The following is a 22,191-nucleotide window of genomic DNA, read 5'->3' as shown; positions in this document are numbered from 1 at the left end:
AGATGCCAAGCATCCAGCGTTAGGGTAGATACAAGAGCATCAGGTTGGACATTGTCCCCGGCCCACATGGGACTCAAAGTCTAAAGGAGGTAGAATAGACGTTTAACCCCCATTTTACTGATGATACACTCAAGTGAAGTGACTCTTCCAAGGTCTCCCACAGCAGACAAGTGGTGGAGCAGGAATTGGAAGCTAGGTCTCCTGACCAGCAGGATCATCCTATCTTAGTCCCCCTTGGCTCTCCCATCTCTTCCAAGAGGCCTCCCCTCGTTAACTCCCTTTTTCTTCAGGTCACATCTCCATCTCCCAGTATCACCTCGACACTTTGCATAAACTCCCCTCTTGTATCCTTACAAGCATTCATAAATATTGGGGAAATTCTACGTAAATCCTGACTTAGACATCTTACTACCTGGAGGCCTTCCAAGACTGAGCCCCCTCCTTTCCTCTGCTCCTCCTCCTCATCACCCCTACTCCCTCCCTCTGCTCTACCCCCTTCCCCTCCATACAGCACTTGTGTATATTTGTACACATTTATTATTCTATTATCTATTTTGATGCTATTTATCTATTTTGATGCCATTGATGCCTGTCTACTGGGTTTGTTTTGCTGTCTGTCTCCCCCTTCTACACTGTGAGCCCATTGTTGGGTAGGGATTGTCTCTCTCTGTTGCCCGATTGTACTTTCCAAGCCCTTGGTACAGTGCTCTGCACACAGTAAGCACTCCATAAATAATAATGAACGAATGCTCAGTCACCTCGCTAACCTCTCTTATCCTTCCTCTACCTACCTATAAATTATTTCAATGTCCACCTCCCCTGCTGGACCGTAGGCTCGCTGAGAGGAAGGAATGTGCCTAGTTACTCTATTGTATATTCCCCAAGTGCTTAGTACAGTGGTCCTTGCATAAGGGACACTCGGTCAATAAGTCTAGGAAGCTACGTGACCTCGTGGAAAGAGCACAAGCCTGTGAGGTAGAGGACCAGGGTTCGAATCTCCACTCCACCATTTCTCTGCTTTGTGGCCCTGGATAAGTCACTTAACTTCTCTATCCCTCAGTTACCTCATCTGTAGAACGGCGATTAAGACCGTGAGCCCGACGTGGGACATGGACTGTGTCCAACCTGATTAGCTCCTATCCTAAAGTTTAGTATAGGGCCTGGCACATAGTAAGCACGTACATACCCTGCTCCTCTAGCCTGTAATCTTATTAGGGGCAGTGAATGTGTCTGCTAATTCTGTTGTATTTTACTCTCCCAAGTGTTTAGTACAGTGCTCTACGTGTATTAAGTGCTCAATAAATACCACTGTTTGATAAAACTATTAAAAAAGCTTAATTTGGAGCTCTGCCACTGGCCTGCTTTGCGACCTTGGGTAAGTCACTTCACATCTTTCTTTTTTTAATGGCATTTGTAAGTGCTTACTGTGTGTCGGGCAGTGTACTAAATGCTAGGAAAGACTGCAAGCTCATTTTGGGAAGAGAATGTGTCTTATATTGTTATATTGTACTCTCCCAGATGCTTAGTACAGTGCTCTGCACACTGAAAGAGCTCAATCAATACGATTCACCGACTGACATGATCATCATATTGTCTCACATAGGGTTCACAGTCTTAATCCCCATTTTACAGATAAGGGAACTGAGGGACAGAGAAGTGAAGTGACTTACCCAAGGTCACACAACCACCAAATGGCGTAGCCGGGATGAGAAGCCAGGTCCTTCTGACGCTCCCGCTGTGGCTCTTTCCACTGGGTCAGGCTGCTTCTCTGGGCCTCGATTCCCCCATCCACAAAATGGGGATTCAAAACCCCTTCTCCCTCCTGCTTAAACTATAAGCCTCTTTCGGGATGTCACTAACTGGTGTCTATTCAACACTTAGAGTCTCTGGCACATAGTAAGCACTTAACAAATACCACAATTATTATCATTTCCTACCGAATGCCTCATTGATAGTGTGATGGTAGGATTCTGTGAAGAAAAAGTTAAATTTTTCCCCAAGAAAAAGTGTTAGGGAACAATCGATTTTTTGCTTTCGGCGCTTCGAGTGGAGTCTTTTACATTAAGGTTGGAGTCAAGGTGTTCCCAGAGAGGCAGTAGTTGAGGTGTAAATGAAATGATTCTCCAGCACAGTCTTTGAGGTCTGCTCATCTCAGCTGGTTTGGTGTTTGCCCAGGGGCACAGCGGAGTGCACCCTTTCCTTGCAAAGAGAAGGTGGGGGTGAGTAAGGATCTGGGTGGAATCCCAAAACCGGCTACCAAACCATCAGTCCATCAACCAGCAGCATTTACGGAGCTCTTACTGTGTGCACAGCACTGTACCACGTGTTGGGGAGAGATCGGTAAATGGAAAAGGCAGGCATCGTCAGAGAAGCAGCACGGCCTAGTGGAAAGAGCACGGGCCTATACATCAGAGGAGGTGGGTTCTAATCCCAGCTCCTTCCCATTTCTGCTTGGGAAAGTCCCTTTCTTTCTCTGTGCCGCAGTTACCTCATCTGGAAAATGGGGACTAAGACTGTGACACCCATGTGGGACAGGGACCCAGTCTGACCTGATTACTTGGTATCTACCTCAGCTCTTAAAACAGTCCTTAGCACCTAGTAAGTGCTTAACAAATACCGCACATCATTTTTATGCCTATCAATTCTGTTGTCTTGTCCTTTCCCCAGTACTTAGTACAGTGCTCTGCACATAGTAAGGGTTCCATAAATATCACGCTATGACCGATCCATCTACCTGTCACCACGTTAATCCAACCACTTCTCCTATCCCACACTGATTTCTCTATCAGCCTCCTTGCTGACCTCCCCGCCTCTCCCCATTCCAGTCCATAATTCACAGTGCTACATGGATCATTTTTCTACAAAAACCTTCAGACGAGGTTTCCCCACCTGCTCAAGAACCTCCGGTGGTTGCCCATCTATCTCCTCAAACAGAAACCCCTCACCATACACTGTAAAGCACTCAGTCTTCTTGCCAGCTCCTACCTCGCCTCACTACTTTCATATGACAACCCAGCCCAAACATTTCACTCCTCTAATGCCAATATACTCACTGTACCTCAAGCTCATCTATCTCGTCGCTGACCTCCCGCCTAAGTCCTGCCACTGGCCTGGAACGGCCTCCCTCTTCATATGCGACATAACGTGACCTCCTCCCCCGCCTTGCCCCCACCACCATAAAAGCCTTATTGACTTTCCCCGACTAAGCCCTCCTTTCCTCTTCTCCCGTTCCCTTCGGCGTTGCCTCGACTTGCTCCCTTTAGTGACTCCCCCTCCCTGCCCCACGGCACTTATGTACCTACCTGTCATTTTATTTATTTATATTAATGTCTGTTTCTCCCATTAGAGTGTAAGCTCGTGGTGGACAGGGAATGTGTCTCTTATATTATTGACTGTACTCTGCCAAGCGATTAGTCTGAGAAGCAGCATGGCCCAGTGGAAAGAGCTTGGGAGTCAGAGCTCATGGGTTCAAATCCCAGCTCTGTCACTTGTCAGCTGTGTGACCGTGGGCAAGTCACTTCACTTCTCTGTGCCTCAGTTACCTCATCTGCAAAATGGGGATTAAGACTGTGAGCCTCATGTGGGACAACCTGATTACCCTCTATCTCCCCCAGTGCTTAGGACAGTTCTTTGCACATAGTAAGAACTTAACAAACACCAACATTATTATTATTATTACTAGTGCAGTGCTTTGCACACAGTAAGCGCTCAACAAATAAAATTGACCGACTGACACTCCAAGAAAGGACCAAACCAAAGACCACTGGGGGCATCCATTCGCCGTGGTCCAACTTCCATCCCTTCCAGGGTACCACAGGCCCTTCCGGTCAGCCCAACTTGGGATGGAGAGAACGAAGGAAGGCCACAGAGAGGATTAATGGGTAGGTCAAGTTGAGGCACAAGGATGCCCCTACAAGTCTCATCCCGCCCTGCTCCAGCTTGGGAAGGATTTGAACTGTGGGAGACGGAAGACATCTAAGCTTGGAGAATTTTGGGAAAGTCAGAGCCATCACAGCAGCCGGGATTTTGGGCCTGAGCCGTGAGGAGAGAGAAATTCTACGGCTCATTTTAAATTAATCATCGAGGAATCAAGCTCTCATCCTGACCCAACTCTTTCTCGACACCAAAATGCTTCTTTCCCAATGTCAAGTCCCGGGGACTCTAAGACTGTAAGCTTGTTGTGGGCAGGGAATGTCAGTTTATTGTTATATTGTACTCTCCCAAGCACTTAGTACAATGCTCTGCACACGGTAAGCACTCAAATACAAGTGAATGAATTCAAATGAGGTAGTCCCCCATTTCGGGGACTAAAGCATTCCATTTCAGTCTTCCTCTTTGCTTGTGCTCCAGCTTTGAGTACACCAGAGCTTGCACAGGCTTTGAATTAGTGGAAAAAACTGTAAAACATTTAATTAGCCTCTTATCTTTACAAGTGGTACAACAAGGACTTTTTGCTAAAATCGTGAGGTCCCCCGAGTGCTGCCAAAAAAATTGCATTTTAAAAAATCTTCTCTTCAAAAGCTATCAAAGAGATGGTAATTTTAAAGACATTGTTTAGCTAATTCCCATTTTTTGAGAGACACATGAAAGGAGGATTATGAATATTACAATGAGAAATGTTCAACTTAATGGCAAAAGGGAGAGGAGAATGATAACAATAATACAAACTTCAATCTCCCTCATCTGAAGCTGAATAGGCCATCAACTGTTTTGGGGTGGTTCTTTAGAGAAACAAACAAAAGGCAAGGCAAGAAGCAGATATCGTAAATCGTTCCATTTCTGGGGTGGGCAGGACGGGGGTGGTGGGGTAGGGTCCACTGCTTCTTTCTTGGCACAGACCACCAATCCCCTTAAGACTTTTCAAGTGATATTTTTGAGTATTTTCTTGACCACAAACCATGCAATTCAAATTCACTGGATTTTAATTTATTTGGAAAAAAATGAAAATCATCTATTAACACAAACGAGTCTCCATCGCTGTACTGTACTCTACATCCTAGGAAACCATCCGTAGCTGCTTTAAAAGGATTTACTCTGAATTCAAGACACCCAGCCCCTGATCTCACTACAAAAACCTAACTCAGGTCTATTAAAAAGAGGCACGTACAAGGCTTCTCTTTAACAAGGAAGTCGCTTACATTTACCATTAATTAAGAACATTCGGCACAAATCGACACAGATCCCGTTAGAGTTCCTGCCAGACCGAGGTTGGAGAAAGGGTAGGAAAACGGGGGATAACTTGATTTGATTCTTGTCCCCGATCGAAAGTTTCAAAGGTTTGAGAATGGTTTGAAAGGGACTGCTAACTCCTTAAACCAAGCACTTATCCTATTCTTCCTTAATTATTTTATCAGCCTCCTTGCAGTCCTTCCTGCCTTCTGTCTCTCCCCACTCCAGTCCAGACTTCACTCTGCTGCCCGGATCATTTTTCTGCAAAGACGTTCAGGACAATTTTCTCCCCTCCTCAAGATCCTCCACTGGCTTCCCATCCACCTGCACGTCCAACAGAAACTCCTCACCATCAGCTTTAAAGCACACAGTCACTCACCTTGCCCCCTCCTACCTCACGTCTCTGCTCTCCTACTCCAGCCCGGGCCACAAACTTCGCTCCTCTACTGCCCACCTGTTCACTGGACCTCCATCTCACCTATCTCGCCGCTAGCCCTCACCCACAACCTGCCGCTGGCCCGAACCGCCCTCCTTCACATCTTGGCCGACGGTTACTCCCCCTACCTTCAAATCCTTATTTCCGGCACATCACCTCCAAGAGTCCTTCTCTGACTAAGCCCTCATTTCCTCTTCTCTCATTGCCTTGTGTGTCATCCTGATCTGCTCCCTTCCTTCACTCCCCGCCGCCCCACCCCATCCCCCGCCACCTCCCAGCTTTGCATCGCTCATGTACACATCGGGAATTTATTTATATTAATGTCTGTCTCCCCCTCTAGATTGTAAACTCGTTACGGGCAGGGAACCTGCCTGCTAATTCTGCTATATTATACTCTATCAAGCTCTCAGTCCATTGTTCTGCACACAGTAAGCTCTCAATAAATATGATTGATTGAGGGTCAATTTTGCTTTGGAATTTGGGCCACAATGGGTTCATTCATTCATTAGTATCGATTGAGCGCTTACTATGTGCAGAGCACTGTACTAAGCACTTGGAATGTACAAATCGGCAACAGCGAGAGACAGTCCCCGCCCACTGACGGGCTTACAGTCTAATCGGGGGAGACAGACCGACGAAAACAATAGCAATAAATAGAATCAAGGGGATGGGTTTGGATCGCAACATCGGTAGGATCAGCCAATAAAAGCGAGGGCAGATGTCAGGTGCCCTCAGACTGCCATCTTCAACCCGACTCGAGCCCAACGACGCTCCAACACCATTACTGGCCTTGTGCCAAGGAAATGCTTTAACCCAGATCACACCTCCGAAATCATGTTTAATGGCATTTAAGTGCATGCCATGTGCCAGGCACTGTAATAATGATAATAATAATTAAAATGTTTGTGAAGCATTTACTATGTGTCAGGCACTGTAATAAAAATAATATTAAGGTATTTATTAAGCATTTACTATGTACTAGGCACCGTACGAAGCGCTGGGGTGGATACAAGCCACGATCTCAATCCCCATTTTCCAGATGAGGAAACTGGGGCACAGAGGAGTCAAGGTACCTGCCCAAGGTCACACAGCAGACAGGTGGCAGAGCTGGGATTAGAACCCTTGACTTTATGACTCCCAGGCCCATGCTCTCCCACTACCCAATGCTGCTTCTTTCGTCAGCAGTAGTATAGATCGCAAACAAATCAGGTTGGATCCAATCCATTTTTCCCATGGGGCTCATAGTACTAATCCTCATTTTACTGATGCACTGACAGGCATAGAAAAGATCAACCACTTGTCCAAGTTGACACAGCAGGTAATTGGCAAAGCTGGGGTTAGAACTCAAGTTCTTTGACTCCCAGCCCTGTGTTCTATCTACTGGGTCACACTGTTTCTCTTTCCTAAGACACAAAAACTGGCTTCTAGAGGTCTCATCTTTCTACCTCCCCTTCCTCTCACACAGTCCATCGCATCAGTCACTCGTATATATTGACCACCTACTGCATGCACAGCCCTGTATTAGGCACTCGGATAAGTTCAATGTAATAGAATTATAATACAGAATCCTGCAGAGAATAGCAAAGACTGCTTTTACTTGCCAATCCCCAGATGAAACATGCTCCCAAGATGAGTCACTGCACTTATGCAAATATCTATAAATTATATATTATAAATGATTTATATAAATGTCCATCTCCCTCATTAAGCTCTAAGTTCACTGTGGGCAGGAAGCATGTCTACCGACTTGGTGGTACAAGCGCTTAGACAGTGCTCTGCATACAGTAAGTGCTCAGTAAGTACAATTTATTCCCTCTCTCTCAGACACACACACACACACACCAAGAAACCTTCCCCAAAACAGCCCAATTTACTGCCACGATATTGATGTTCACAGCCCACATCAAATGAGTAGTCACCAAAGCACCCGCAGTCAAGGCCAACTTTCCTATATAGCCATTTCCAGTTGGTTTGTTCTTTGATACAAATGTGGTAATTACCCCAAATGAATGCTTCTACAGTAGGATAACTAGCCGGAGAAATGCACCGACAAGTCGCTATGTCATCCAACAAGACAAATGGCCTGCCGCATTATTATCTCATTAGATTGAATGAAACAGCCTCTTCAGTGATTCTATCCTTACCGTTCGTGATGCGAGCAGAGTCGCTCAGACTGAGTCTGCCAGAATATCGCACATCAGAAAACCCATAAAGTCCCCCTTGCTTTACCTCTGCGGATTCATTTGCAAAGCACGAGAATTGGTCTGGAGTTTTGTCATTTTATACTCACCGTCCCTTTCTCGGTTCTAACGGAGCTCAGAGGCACCTACAGCGCTATTTTCATTCCGGAATCCATACATCTCAAGCGCTCACTTGTTCTTTACACCCAGGTCCACCCTCCACGGCAAACTCCTCGTGAGCATGGGCTGCGCCTACCACTTCTGTCGTAGTGTACATTCTCAAACACCGAGTACAGTGCTCTTCACACAGTAAGTGCTCAATAAATACAATAACTACTTATACGCTACCAAAGACCTGTACATTTATATATAATGTACATAAATCCCCATTTTACAGATGTGGTAACTGAGGGACAGAGAAGTGAAGTGACTTAGCCAAGGTCACATACCGACAAGCGGTGGATTGGAGATTAGAACTCAGGTCCTCCTATCTCCGAGGCCCTGGCTCTATCTACCAGGCCACGCCGCTCCTTCAAAGTACTGGTAGAAAGTCTCTGAGGGGTCCTTCCCCCCAGCCCCCATTGGAATATAAGTGGAACCAACAGAATGATTCAATAGGGTGTCCGGATAATGTGCCGAGCGGAAATATCATAATGTATGTATACGTGTGGGCTGAGGATGGATATATTATAATTGAGTGTCGGGGTGACAGTGGGTTGGGAGAACATGACCTGCTGGGTACTGCTCAGGGAATATGCACTGGAGGGGGGAAATTCTGGCTGGTTTCACAAATCTAAGCACAGATTTCTGGTGCGGCGCACCTGTGCTGGGGCTTTAACAAGTCCCTGAACAGGCAGGTCTTCGTGGTGGTGGATGATGGGGTAAGGTCAAAGCAGTGGGAGGTGGGGGTGATTTAGGGGGTTGTAGAAATGCAAATACTTGACGGTGCAGTAATTCTGGCCCAAAGCCTCTCCCCGCGCCTCAGTTGCACAACTTTGGAGGGCCCGTGCCGGTGATTTCTACAATGTTCTAGAAGAAGAGCATCTTAGGACTGCCCAAATGTTCAGCTGCCCCCGGCATGACCGAGTCTACGGGAAACCACCACCCAAATTTGTGGCGGGCAACGCCAACTCTAGAGATGGTGCTTGTCACGGACTGTGGCCGGGGGGAGATGAGGACTACCCTCACTGGACCGTTCCATGTCCATATCCCGGATCCTGCCTCTCTGACCACCTCTGTCCCGGGCCAAAGCCTAGGATTCCAATGGGGACTGGGCGGAAGGACCCCTCAGACGCTTTCTACCAGTACTTTGAAGGAGCAGCGTGGCCTAGTAGATAGAGCCAGGGCCTCGGAGTTAGGAGGACCTGAGTTCTATGTGCCTCAGTTCCCTCATCAGTAAAATGGGGATTAAGACTGTGAGCCCACGTGGGACAACCTGATTCCCCTAGGTCTACCCCAGCGCTTAGAACAGTGCTCTGCACATAGTAAGCGCTTAACAAATACCAACATTATTCTAATCTCCAATCCACCGCTTGTCTGTATGTGATCTTGGCTAAGTCACTTCACTTCTCTGTCCCTCAGTTACCACATCTGTAAAATGGGGATTAAGGCTTTGCACTCCATGCGGGACCGAGACTGTGTCCAACCTGATTAACTTGTACCTACCCCAACACTAAGTGTCTGCCACATAGGGAGTGCCTAACACACATCACTATTATCATCATTAGAGTACAATAGATTGGTAGAACATCTATAATACCTTTCAAAGAAAAAACAAAGATTGTTTGTTACACACATTCCCTGGAGGCAAAGAAAAAGCTTCCCCGATGAAGGTACACGGACCTCTCCCTAACACATACAGACAAGCACGCACGTGCAAACAACACACACACACTCCCCAAGGCAGCGTGGCTCAGTGGAAAGATCCTGGGCTTCGGAATCAGAGGTCATAGGTTCGATTCCCTGCTCTGCCACTTGTCAGCTGTGTGATTGTGATTGTAACTGGGCCTCAGTTACCTCATCTGTAAAATGGGGATTAACTGTGAGCCTCAAGTGGGACGACCTGATGACCCTGTATCTACCCCAGCGCTTAGAACAGTGCTCTGCACATAGTAAGCGCTTAACAAATACCAACAATATTATTATTATTATCCCTTAAGTTTCTAACTGGCTCTGCTCTCCTCATACACAAGGCACGTACCATACTGATGTGGCCCAGTGGGAAGAGCATAGGCCTGCGAGTCGAAGGACCTGGGTTCTAATCCGAGCTCTGCAGTTGGGGTGCTGTTTGCCTTTGGGCAAGTCACCTAAATTCCCTGTACCTCAGTTCCCTCTTAAGCAAAATGGGGATTTAATGCCTGTTCTCCCTCGCTTGTCTATCACAAGCCCATGAGGGACAAGAACAGTGCCCAACCTGATCATCTTGTCTACACCCCAACACTTAGCATAGTGCTCGGCACGTAGTACGTGCTCCACAAATAACACAGTAATCATTGTATGCATCAGGCTATTAATCGATGGCATTGATCGTTCCAAGTGCCTCGTACGGTGCTCGGCACACAGTAAGCACTCAATAAATGCCATTGCTTGATTGACTGAGCACCTACTGTGTGCCGAGCACTATACGAAGCACTTGGGAGGGGACAATAGAGGAACCTACAGTCTACCGAGTACATATCCATGTATCTAACATATAGAAATTCCTACATTGCATCAATCATTTCAAGTCTCAGAGAAAAAAGGGGCATCCCAAAACGAATGAGAAACAAAAGCAATTAAAGGATGACAAATTAACAAAAGGGGCTCTGGTATATATCAGAAAATTTTATCCTTCTCAAGGATTTAATTCTATAAGAACCAAAGACATTTTCTCCAAGCGCGCTGATTTAAGCTCTTATAAATCAAGCGCTTACTGCCATTTCCACGTCGCAGGAAGCCGAGTGTAGCAAGTAAACAGAGGAACAAGAAAGAAAAGGTTCTCGGTAAAACAATTTGCATCAGGAAAATACATTCCAATGCCGACTGGAGATATCGTCAACCGGTACGGACAGAAGGTTTGGATGATCTTCACGCTTAGTTGCATCATTAAGGGCAAGGGTCTAATTCAATCAATGAATCGTATTTACTGAGCACTTAATGGGAGCAGAGCACTGTGCTACGTGCTTGGGAGAGTACAACAGCTTGGCATGAAGCGGCATGGCGCGGTAGATGGAGCATGGGACTGCGAGTCAGAAGGTCCTGGGTCCTAATCTCGGCTCCACCATTTGTCTGCCGTGTGTCCTGGGGCAAGTCACTTTACATCTCTGTGCCTCGTTTATCTCAACTGTAAAATGGGGATTGAGACTATGAGCCCCAAGGTCCAACCCAATTTGCTTTTATCTACCCCAGCAATTAGTACAGTGCCTGGCATATAGTAAATGCTTAACAAATACCATAATTATTGTTATTAATAATGTTCGTATTTGTTAAGCACTTACTATGTGCAGAGCACTGTTCTAAGCGCTGGGGTTGACACAGGGGAATCAGGTTGTCCCACGTGGGGCTCACAGTCTTCATCCCCATTTTACAGATGAGGGAACTGAGGCACAGAGAAGTGAAGTGACTTGCCCACAGTCACACAGCTGACAAGTGGCAGAGCTGGGATTTGAACTCATGACCTCTGACTCCAAAGCCCAGGGTCTTTCCACTGAGCCACGCTGCTTCTCTCTTATCATCACTATCACAACACAACAACAGACTCATCCTCTGCCCACATGGAGCTTACCGTCTAGAAGGGGGAAGAGACATGAACATAAATAAGATAAATTACGGGCATGTACATAGGTGTTGTGGGAAGGGAGTGAGAGAGGGAAAAGAGAAAGTTCAGAAAAAAAGTAAGGAAAATGGACTCCAAAAACAGGACTGAGACTTTCACAGAACCGCTAATTATGAAATGGAATACATGTCCTATAAATATGATTACTTCTTACTATCCCTTTAAAACCATTATTGGCTAGGTAGGCTAATGATGTACTTACAACGAGGAGAAATTCCATTTTTGCTGAATTCACAGAAGTTTATGGAATGAACAACATAAAAGGGCTTGTAGAAGAGAAGCAGGAAAAATTGTCTTTCATTTATTCTTTTTTTGACACCGTTAGTACATTAAAGTAATTTGAGTTCATCCTTTAGCAACCCACAGGTTAGGCTGCACGTGTTTAAGCGATCAATTAAAAAAAAATCAACTCATAATTGATATGGTTGATGGTGATAGGAACAGCCTCCAACAGCTACTGGGTGGAAGATGAGATAAACATATTAATGAGAGAATCGATGTTGAATGAATTCATTATTCCCACGGAAAAGGTTTTAAAGCGAAATGAAAATGCCAACTTCTTACCCATTTGAAGGCATCGAGATTTCAAATTAACATCTCTCCACACTAAACAGATTCAGGTTCATACACTAAGCAGATTTTGCTGCCACAACCACCTCCATCCAAGCAAAAAGAACAAGCCAATCTGATGACAACACACGCCTCGTTCTGATTCAGTCCTTTCAAACATCTTCCAGAAACGATTCTCCCTCCCTTAAAAACGTGAGCTAAGCTTTCTCCGTGGGACCTTCTAAATCCAACAGGAAGAACAGTAAAGAACAAAGAAACCTCTCTGATCTACTTGGACAAACTCACCAATTCAACAGGAATAATAACCCTGATAATACCGGTATTCATTAAGCACTTTCTATACGCCCACCACTGCTCTATGTGCTGGGATAAAGTGACTTATCCAAGGTCACACAGCCGACACGTAGCGGAGTGAGGATTAGAACCCAGGTCCTTTTGGCTCCCAGGACCACGCTCTATCCGCTAAAGCTGTGCTGCTTCTGTAGTATCAGGAATCCTCTAGACTTTAAGCTTCTTTAGGGCGGAGAACACGTCTCCCAACTCAGTTGCATGACACTCTCCCAGGTGCTTAGTCCAGTGTTCTGCATACCAAAGTGCTCAATAAATTTAATTGACTGATTAATTGAGGTTCACAGATATGGGGAGGGCCAATTTAAATGGACCGAAACAGGTCACCTAGAATGGGGTAGGAGAAAAGGAATCCATCAATCCAAGGTATCAATTGAGCACTCACTATGCAGAGCACGGTACTGAACATTTGAAGAGTAGAATGATAAAATTGGTAGACGTGATTCCTGTCCTTGCTATCCAAACTGCTATCATGTTGATCCACGCACTTAACCGATCCCTCCTAGACTGATGCATCAGATTCCTTCCTCACCTCCCTGCCTCCTGCCTCTGACACCACAGCTTCACTCTACCTGAATAATTTTTCAAAAAAAAAAAAAAAAAAAAGGTTCATTTCACATGTCCCCACTTCTCTGTCACCTCCAATGGTTGCCCAGTCACCTCTGCATCACACAGAAACTCCTTAACATTGGCTTGTTAGCACAGAACCACCTAACCTTCCTCCAATCTTACCTCGCCGATTTCCTACTACAACCCAGCCCGCATATAATAATGGTGGTATTTGTTAAGCGCTTACTATGTGCCGAGCACTGTTCTAAGCGCTGGGGTAGATACAGGGTAATCAGGTTGTCCCACATGAGCCTCACAGTCTTAATCCCCATTTTACAGATGAGGTCACTGAGGCATGGAGAAGTTAAGTGATTTGCCCAAAGTCACACAGCTGACAGGTGGCGGAGCCGGAATTAGAACCCATGATCTCTGACTCCCAAGCCCGGGCTCTTTCCACTTAGCCACGCTGCTTCTCCATTTTATGTCTCTATTTTAGCATATGTCACTCTTCTAATGCCGATTTATTTGCTGAACTTCAGCCTCCTCTTTTTCACCACTCATGCCCTCCACTTGGCCTGGAACAGCCTCCCCCTTGATATCTAACAGACTATCACTCTCCCCACCTCCAAAGCCTATTATTCAAGTCACATCTCCTCCAAGAGACCCTCCCTAACTGAGCCGTCATTTCCCCCACTTCCTTTCCCAAGGAGGTGCATAATCCTAGCACTAATTTATTTACATTGACGTCTGTCTCCCCCTTTAACCATAAACTTGCCGTGGGCAGACAATGTGCCCGTTATATTGTACTCTCCCCAGAATTTAGTACAGTGCTGGGCCCCAGTGAGTGCTCAATAAATCTAAATTTCTGACACTCGAATCAGTACCCTTCATTCACCCCACTCTTAGCACCAAACAACTTATGTCCACATCAGTAATTTATTTTGATTTACATGCCTATCAGCTCTGTTTAATTGTATTCTCCCAAGCACTTATAGGGCTTTGCACACAATAAGCGCTCAATAAATACCATTATTTGATTTAGTGAAAAGCTCCTTGGACTTCCTGCTCCTACGGAGTTTGGAAGTGACAACTGAGAGCTACATCCGTATTGCCCCTCTCCCGGTGGAAGGAATTATAAACAGAAACACGGGAGCCCAGAGTAGGATAGCGAACCCTAAGCAGCGTGGCTCAGTGGAAAGAGTCTGGGCTTCGGAGTCAGAGGTCATGGGTTCGACTCCCGGCTCTGCCACTTGTCAGCTGTGTGACCGTGGGCGAGTCACTTCACTTCTCTGTGCCTCAGTTCCCTCATCTGTAAAATGGGGATTAACTGTGAGCCTCACGTGGGGCAACCTGATTACCCTGTATCTCCCCCAGCGCTTAGAACAGAGCTCGGCACATAGTAAGCGCTTAACAAATACCAACATTATTATTATTATCATTATTATTAACCCATGACCCAAAAACACCACCATCCCACTGCACCGCTCCCCCAGGGCTGGCTTAGGAGTGGATAATTACAATCAAGCCATCATATTTACTGAGCACTTACCGTATGCAGAGCACTGTACGAAGCTCTTGGGAGAGTACATCTTGAGAGAGTTGGTAGACGCAATCCCTGCCCATGACAAGCTCCTGGACTAGAAGGGGAAATATTAATATACAATTATATATTGTATCATATTCATATAAATCAATTTCAGATGTGGAAATGAGTGTTGTGGGACCGAGGAAGGAGTGGAAAAAAAGGGAGCCAATCCATGTCCAAGGGTGACGTCACAGAAGGGAGTGGGAAGAGAGGAAATGAGGGCTTAGGGATGGAAATATAACGATTCCGACTGAGAACCGATCTGCGATGGAGAAGAATGGAGAAATACCAGATACCTCGTGCGGTGGTATAGCGGTGGCCCACTAAGAAGCCGCGGTCTTGCCAGCAGGAGAAGCAGCTCCACTGAACTCTCTCCCCTCCTTCCCCACCTGCCGTAATCACTCCAGCCTTCCCCAGAGACCAACGGTCAGCTTCCCTCTCTGCATCCTCCCCAGCTGCCAATTTGCCCTTTTCAAACCCTCAGCCTTCCACATTGACCTCCAGCCTTCTAAATGGAAAATGCTGTCTTCTTTTCACAGGCTTGAGAGCAGGACTCCTTCCTCACCATTAGGAGGGGGCCCTAATTAACCCCTCCCAGAAAGTCAACCTACCCTCATGACCCAACTCCCACTATACGCTGCCTTGGTATTTGGGGAACCAGAGGTGATTGGGTAAGAGATCTTCCTTTTGAGCACACGCCCGAGAGGGTAGAGGCAAACCTGACGCTCTCTGAGGAAATACCATCCATTATAGATTTCCAGTAATCCGATTAAAACTCCTCAACGGTCCCCGTTCAATTAATAGTCTTGCAGAGCAGGGGCGAGCTCTGAAGTGCAGTGTGCCTTTGAAAAGCCCAAATGTAGGAGAAGACAAGCAGTTTGTCCTAATGAATGCTTCTAATTGGTGCACTTTATTATAAAACCCTGGAACAGCATTTTTTCAAGAGGCAGTTCTATTTGTAACAGGATGTCTTCTGCGTGTCAGGGTGTAATAAATGTGCCTCAGACTCAAACTGCTGATTAGCATTTCTGAAATCCCAGCCAGTTAGCAGAAGCTATTTGCCACTGAAGACTCCTCGGCCGTCTTTGGCTCCAGACCCCAATTTTGGGGGAGGATGGGAACAGGGACCAACTCCTTATGTGACACTACTGTCGATCTCAAGCACCAAACCACCACGGTAGAGTTAAAACCCCATCAAGCGGGGGTGCAGGGGGAGCTCGAGGGAAATGGATAACGCTTGGCTGTATCTTTAGCATCTTTCCATTTTTTTCTCCACAAAGACCCTTTTCAATAAACTCCATTTTCAGCCTCCTGGCGTTAATATTTTGAGACATGTTGTTATCATTTTATGGTTTATGTATGACTGTGACTCCCAGTTCTCGAGATCCAGTCTTCTTTTTTGATGGATGCAAAATAGCCTCAGACAAGAGGAAGAAGCGAAAGGGGAAAGAAAAGAAGATTGCGGGAGGGATGGGAAGCACTGAGGCAAGAACAAAACCCCACATCTGTGAAAACTCTGTTGAATCTCAGAGGACGGGGGTGATAGCAAACATCTTTTTATCTCAAAGCCAAAATAAAATACTCCTCAAAAATGTAACCCTTTAGCTGATAGATTGTTTTCATCAGAGGAACGCAGCATATCGGGAAGAGAACTGAAAGGATCGTATAGGGCATCATAAAACTCAGCTCTCCACTGTTGCCGAGATCTGGTACGCGCCTACTGGTGTTGTACTAAACACTGGGGAACGTGCCATGTTCATCATAGTGAGAATAAGAATAATGGCGCTCAAGAGGCTAGTATGTGTCCAGCTCTGTATTAGGTCTACAGTATTATCAAACTGAACACAGTCCCTGTCCAACATGGGACTCACAGTCTCAGGAGAAAGTAGTAGGATTTAATCACCCTCTTATAGATGAAGCAACTGAGACACAGAGAGTTACGTGACTTGTTCGAGGTCATACAGCAAGCAATTTGCAAAGCTGAGATTAGAACCCAGGTCCTTTGACTCCCAAGCCCGGGCTCTTGCTACTCAGCCATTTGGCTTCTCACTGCAACTGCTGTTTCTATTTTGAACGTTGCAATAAAAATACGATCCAGTCAGTGGTATTTATTGAGCACTGCATTGGGGAAAACACCGTATTTAGTGTTCAGGAGAGCACAGTCCAGGAGAATTGGTAGAAACGATCCCTGCTCTCAAGGATTAGAATATAAAGGCCAAGGACTGTCAACTCCTTAATTAATACCATAAAAAGTAAAAAATAATTACAGAGGAGCAAAAAATGGGCAGACTGGTGAGAAAGGAGGACAGGTTTTTATTTCCCCAACAGTACCTTAGATTCATCTAGGACCAATATAGGAAAAAAAAAAAAAAATCTAACATCTGAAAGAAGAATACTAAACGGGGCAGAGATATCACCCTGTGAGAGTTGTTTAAATCCTTAACGCTGATCTTCTCAGAGTTTGAAAACAACTTTAATTGCTTATTTAAACATATAGGAGGAATTTGAGAGAAATATTTTTAGTCATGGTGTCATATCCTAATGGATTTGGAGAAATGTGTTTTTTGTTACTATTTCTAATTAATACTCATCAATATTTATGGGGCTAATGAAGAGAAATATGAAATATGCATTTTCCCTAAAAACATCAAATGGGGAGCCTTCCAAAGGAATATACAAGAAAGCACCCAAACACTGTATTGCACCGACACTACATAAGTAGGGAATAATGATAAAAACGACAACCATGGTATCTGTTTTGCCCTTACTTTGTACAAAACACGGTGCTAAGCACTAAGCAACTACTAAGCAAGAGAAACAGCGTGGCTCAGTGGAGAGAGCATGGGCTTGGGAGTCAGAGGTCGAGGGTTCTAATCCCTGCTCTGCCACTTGACAGCCGTGTGACTTTGGGCAAGTCACTTCACTGGGCCTCAGTTTCCTCATCTGCAAATGAGAATGAAGACTGAGCGCCCCACGTGGGGCAACCTGATTACCTTGCAGCTACCCCGATGCTTAGAACAGTGCTTGGAACATAGTAAGCGCTTAACAAATGTCATCATCACTGGGAGAGATACAATATTACCTCATCCAATACAGTAACTCTCCCACATGGGGCTCCCAGTCCAGCTAGAAGGAAGTACAGGTTTTGAATCCCCATTTTATAGATGACGAAACAAGCGCAGAGAAATGAAGGGACACCCACTAGATCGCACAGCAGGCTAGTGGGGAAACAGGATTTAGGACCCAGGCCCTATGGCTCCCTGGTCCATACTCCTTCCATTTGGCCACGCTCTACATGGGATGGAGGAATGAGATTTTTTGATTTCAATGTTATTGGCTTTGTGCCTGATATGAGCTCATTTCTATGAGGTGGTCTTTAACTGCCATAAATCCATTATTTAAAATTGTATAGGATGAACAAAAGTATAATTTCCCTTTCTTCTCATCCTCAAAATGAAAAATGGATAATCTTTTGGAAGTGAAATATTTCCTCGTAAAAATACACGTGTTTATAGTTGATCACCTAGCCCCTTCTCCCAGAACGAGGAATTCTAAATCCCATTACTAAACTTAACACTGGGAAAAAATAACCCGAAATAAAGAGTCGCTTCTAATGCATACAAATTTCTAATTTTTACACACATCACTTGTTAAAACAAGGACCACAAGAAAAATATTTGAATAAGGCAACTCCTCCTTGAACAGAATTGAATAAATGCTCAATGATCCTTACCTAAAGAAATCCAGATAAACAACTATTCCGCTTCCCAGGATTACGTGGTGAAGGAGAGGCCCGTTCTGCGCCACAACAGACACGGCAACGGTAACAGTCCTGTTGGTTCGACACTTACTATGTGCTAAGCGTCGGTGAAATTGGACACAGGATCATCAGATGAGAGATGTTCCCTGCCCCATAAAGCAGGAGCATGGCTAACTGGGGCACCCTCACTTTTCCCCTCATAAGAATCAAACAGTGCACTGTCTCATGTCTGCTGTGTGACCCTGGGCAAGTCACTTCACTTCTCTGTGCATTTACCACATCTGCACAATGGAGATTAGTACTGTGAGTCGCAAGTGGGACCTGGACCGTGTCCAATCTGATTAGCTTTTATCTTGCCCAGCACTTAGTACAGTGCCGAGCACATAGTAAGCGCTCAACAAGTACCACAAAAAAAAAAATCCTGCTCCTCTAGCCCCAGTACCCTATTGAGCAATGTTTCTCTTTCCATGCTTAAAGTTTTGTTTCATCTCTCCTTAAGTGTGTCATCAATCCACTTTCCGCTCTTTATGTTTTTAGTCAGTCATATTTATTGAGCTCTTACCGTGTGCAGAGCACTGTGCTGAGTCCTTGGGAGAGGACAGTATAACAGACAGCTCATGCCCACATTGAGCTTGTTGCCTGTTTTTAGATCATGAGCTCCCTGAAGGTCAGGGACCGTATCTAATGGAAATTTGAATGGGTATTTATGGAGTGCTTAGTGTGTGCAGAGCACTGTGCTATGCGGTTGGGAAAGTACAATGCAACAATAAACAAACACATGCCCTATCCACAAAGAGCTTACAGTGTAGAAAGAGGAGACGGATCTCAACACAAATAAATTACAAGAATGTACATAAGTGTTGTGGGGCCGGAGAATTAGGGGTAGGGAGGAAGGAACCAAAGGAGCCTGTCAGGGTGATGTAGAAGAGGAAAGCGGGGACCTAATCTAGGAAGGCCTTTGGAAGAGATGTGCGTTCAGTAAGTCTTTGAAGCAGGGGAGAGTAATTATCTGTCAGATTTGAGGAGGAAAGGCATTGGCCAGGAGTGAGCGGAGGCACAGTGAAAAGGTTAGCACTAGAGAAGCCAAGGGTGTGGGCCGGGTTGTAGAAGGAGAGTAACAAGGTGAGGTACGAGGGGATAAGGTAACTAGTGTTCTTCACACAGTAAGGCCTTAGTAATTCCTGTTACTACTACTAGTAGGATGTTCAGGCTGTGAGGCAGTGAGAGAGTCAGCAGTCTCGGTCCGCTACAGCCTCGCCAGCCGAGGCGCCTTTTCAAAAGGGGGCAGAAGCACCATCACCACCAGCCTGTCGAGACGTTTTTCCACCGGATCTCACCCGCCTTCCTCCCCTCTGCGTCGACTGGGCTACGCCCTTGGCCGTCAATCCCTTAAGCACCTTGAGGCTCCCGACGGCATTTATTTCAATATTCTTAGACTCTACTGTTTCCCCTACCCACAGTCCATTTTAATGTCAGCCCCCCCCCCACTGTAAGCTCTTTGGGGACAGGGAAATCACAGCTACCGACTCTGCTGAATTGCACTTTCTCCAGAGTCGGTCAGTGAGTCAGTTGTATTTATTGAGTGCTTACTGGCTGCAGAGCACTGTACTAGCCGCTTGGGAGAGTACAGTATATCAATGCAGCAGACACATTCCCTGCCCACAGCTAGCTTCCATTTTAGAGGGGGAAACAGACATTAATATAAATCAAATTACGGACCTGTACGTACATACTCTGGGGTTTAGTAAAGTCCTCTCCATTTAGTAAGCCTTCAAATACCATTAATCAAATCATCGATGAGGTCCTAGCCTTTACTTTTGTTCCTTTCCCCCACTAGCTTAGAAATGACCCAGAGACACCACTTACTGGTGACTGACTGCCCAGCAAGGTTCTCCCAGCCTATTAAACAAGGATGTATACTGAGCTCCTACTGAGTTTTAGGCACTTTATTAAGTGCTTGGGAGACTTCTCAGTTCCCTCCTCCTTTCTGGAAATCATTTCAGTCAGCAGAAGCAGCATGGCATAGTGGAAGAGCCCGGAGCCGGAGTCAGAGGACCTGGGTTCGAATCCCAGTTCTTCCACTCGCTTACTGTGTGTACTTGACCCAGTCACTTCTCTTCGCCTCAGTTTTCCTCATCTGTAAATAGGTTTCCTTCTCAGATTCTGAGCTCTGTGTGGGATAGAGTCTGGGTCCGACTTTGCAGAGCTTAGCTAACTGCTTGGCACATAGTAAGCGCTTAACACATATTACAATTAGTTAATTATTTCATCAAGATCCTCTAGGACAGCTCCTTATGAATGGTATTTATTGACCACTTACTAGTTGCCAAGCACTGTACTAAGTGCTTGGGAGAATGCAATACAAGTGAGTTGGTACACGTTAATAATAATAATGTTGGTATTTGTTAAGCGCTTACTATGTGCAGAGCACTGTTCTAAGCGCTGGGGTAGACACAAGGGAATCAGGTTGTCCCACGTGGGGCTCACAGTGTTAATCCCCATTTTACAGATGAGGTCACTGAGGCACAGAGAAGTTAAGTGACTTGCCCAAAGTCACACAGCTGACAAGTGACAGAGCTGGGATTCGAACCCATGATCTCTGACTCCAAAGCTCGTGCTCTTTCCACTGAGCCACGCTGCTTCTCTAACTTCTCTAATGTTCCCGACTGGCCATGAGCCTATAGACTGGAGGGAGAGATAGATGATAAAATAAATTATCTTGCCTCTTCCTATGCCGAGTCGTTTCCAACCCATAGTGACACCATGGACACATCTCTCCCACAACGCCCCGCTCTCCATCTGCAACTGTTCCGGCAGTGTATCCATAAACCTTTTCTTGGTAAAAATCTGGAAGAGGTTGACCACTGCTTCCTTCCGCACAGTAAATTTGAGTTTCCACCCACAACTCTCTCCCCTGTCACTGCTGCCCAGCACAGGTGAGTTTTGACTCGCTGCACATTGCCTTCCACTCGCCAGCCACTGGCCAAGCTAGGAATTAAATAGGTAGGCCGCTGCTCGACTCTCCCTCCCATAGCCGAGACTGGTAGAATACTGGAAACTCTCCAGGTGCGTCCCTCAGAGGGGAAAATCAAGTATAAGTAGGGGAAATCCTGGAGTAGAAGCTCTGAGAGCAGGGGTTGTGTCTATCGATACATTTGTATTGAAGCAGCGTGGCTCAGTGGAAAGAGCCTGGGCTTCAGAGTCAGAGGTCATGGGTTCGACTCCCGGCTCTGCCACTTGTCAGCTGTGTGACTGTGGGCAAGTCACTTCACTTCTCTGTGCCTCAGTTACCTCATCTGTAAAATGGGGATTAACTGTGAGCCTCACGTGGGACGACCTGATCACCCTGTATCTCCCCCAGCCCTTGGAACAGTGCTCTGCACACAGTAAGTGCTTAACCAATACCAATATTATATATTAAACTCTCACAAGTGCTTAGTACAGGGCATCGAACACACCAAGCACTCAACAAATACCACCGATTAATGGAAAATTCGTAACCGAACCCGACTTATTCCTGTTAACATTCAAGAAGCCTCTGGATGATATTATAATAAAACATGGTGTTCCTAACCATTTGAATAATAACTATCATATTCCTTCATTTGGGTAAAAAGTGCAATGAGTCAGCATATTAAATCACACTCAACAAGTCTTGACAAAATATAGAGGTGAAGTCAAAATGTATTTCAAATAAATTCAAACACTCATACGACATTTTCATACTATGATTTACATTTAAATTCTGGGTGAAGGATTCTGAAGACATGATTGGAAGGC

This window comes from Ornithorhynchus anatinus, chromosome 6 (assembly GCF_004115215.2).
Source record: "Ornithorhynchus anatinus isolate Pmale09 chromosome 6, mOrnAna1.pri.v4, whole genome shotgun sequence".
Classification (NCBI taxonomy): domain Eukaryota; kingdom Metazoa; phylum Chordata; class Mammalia; order Monotremata; family Ornithorhynchidae; genus Ornithorhynchus; species Ornithorhynchus anatinus.
This window is presented reverse-complemented; position numbering follows the sequence as displayed.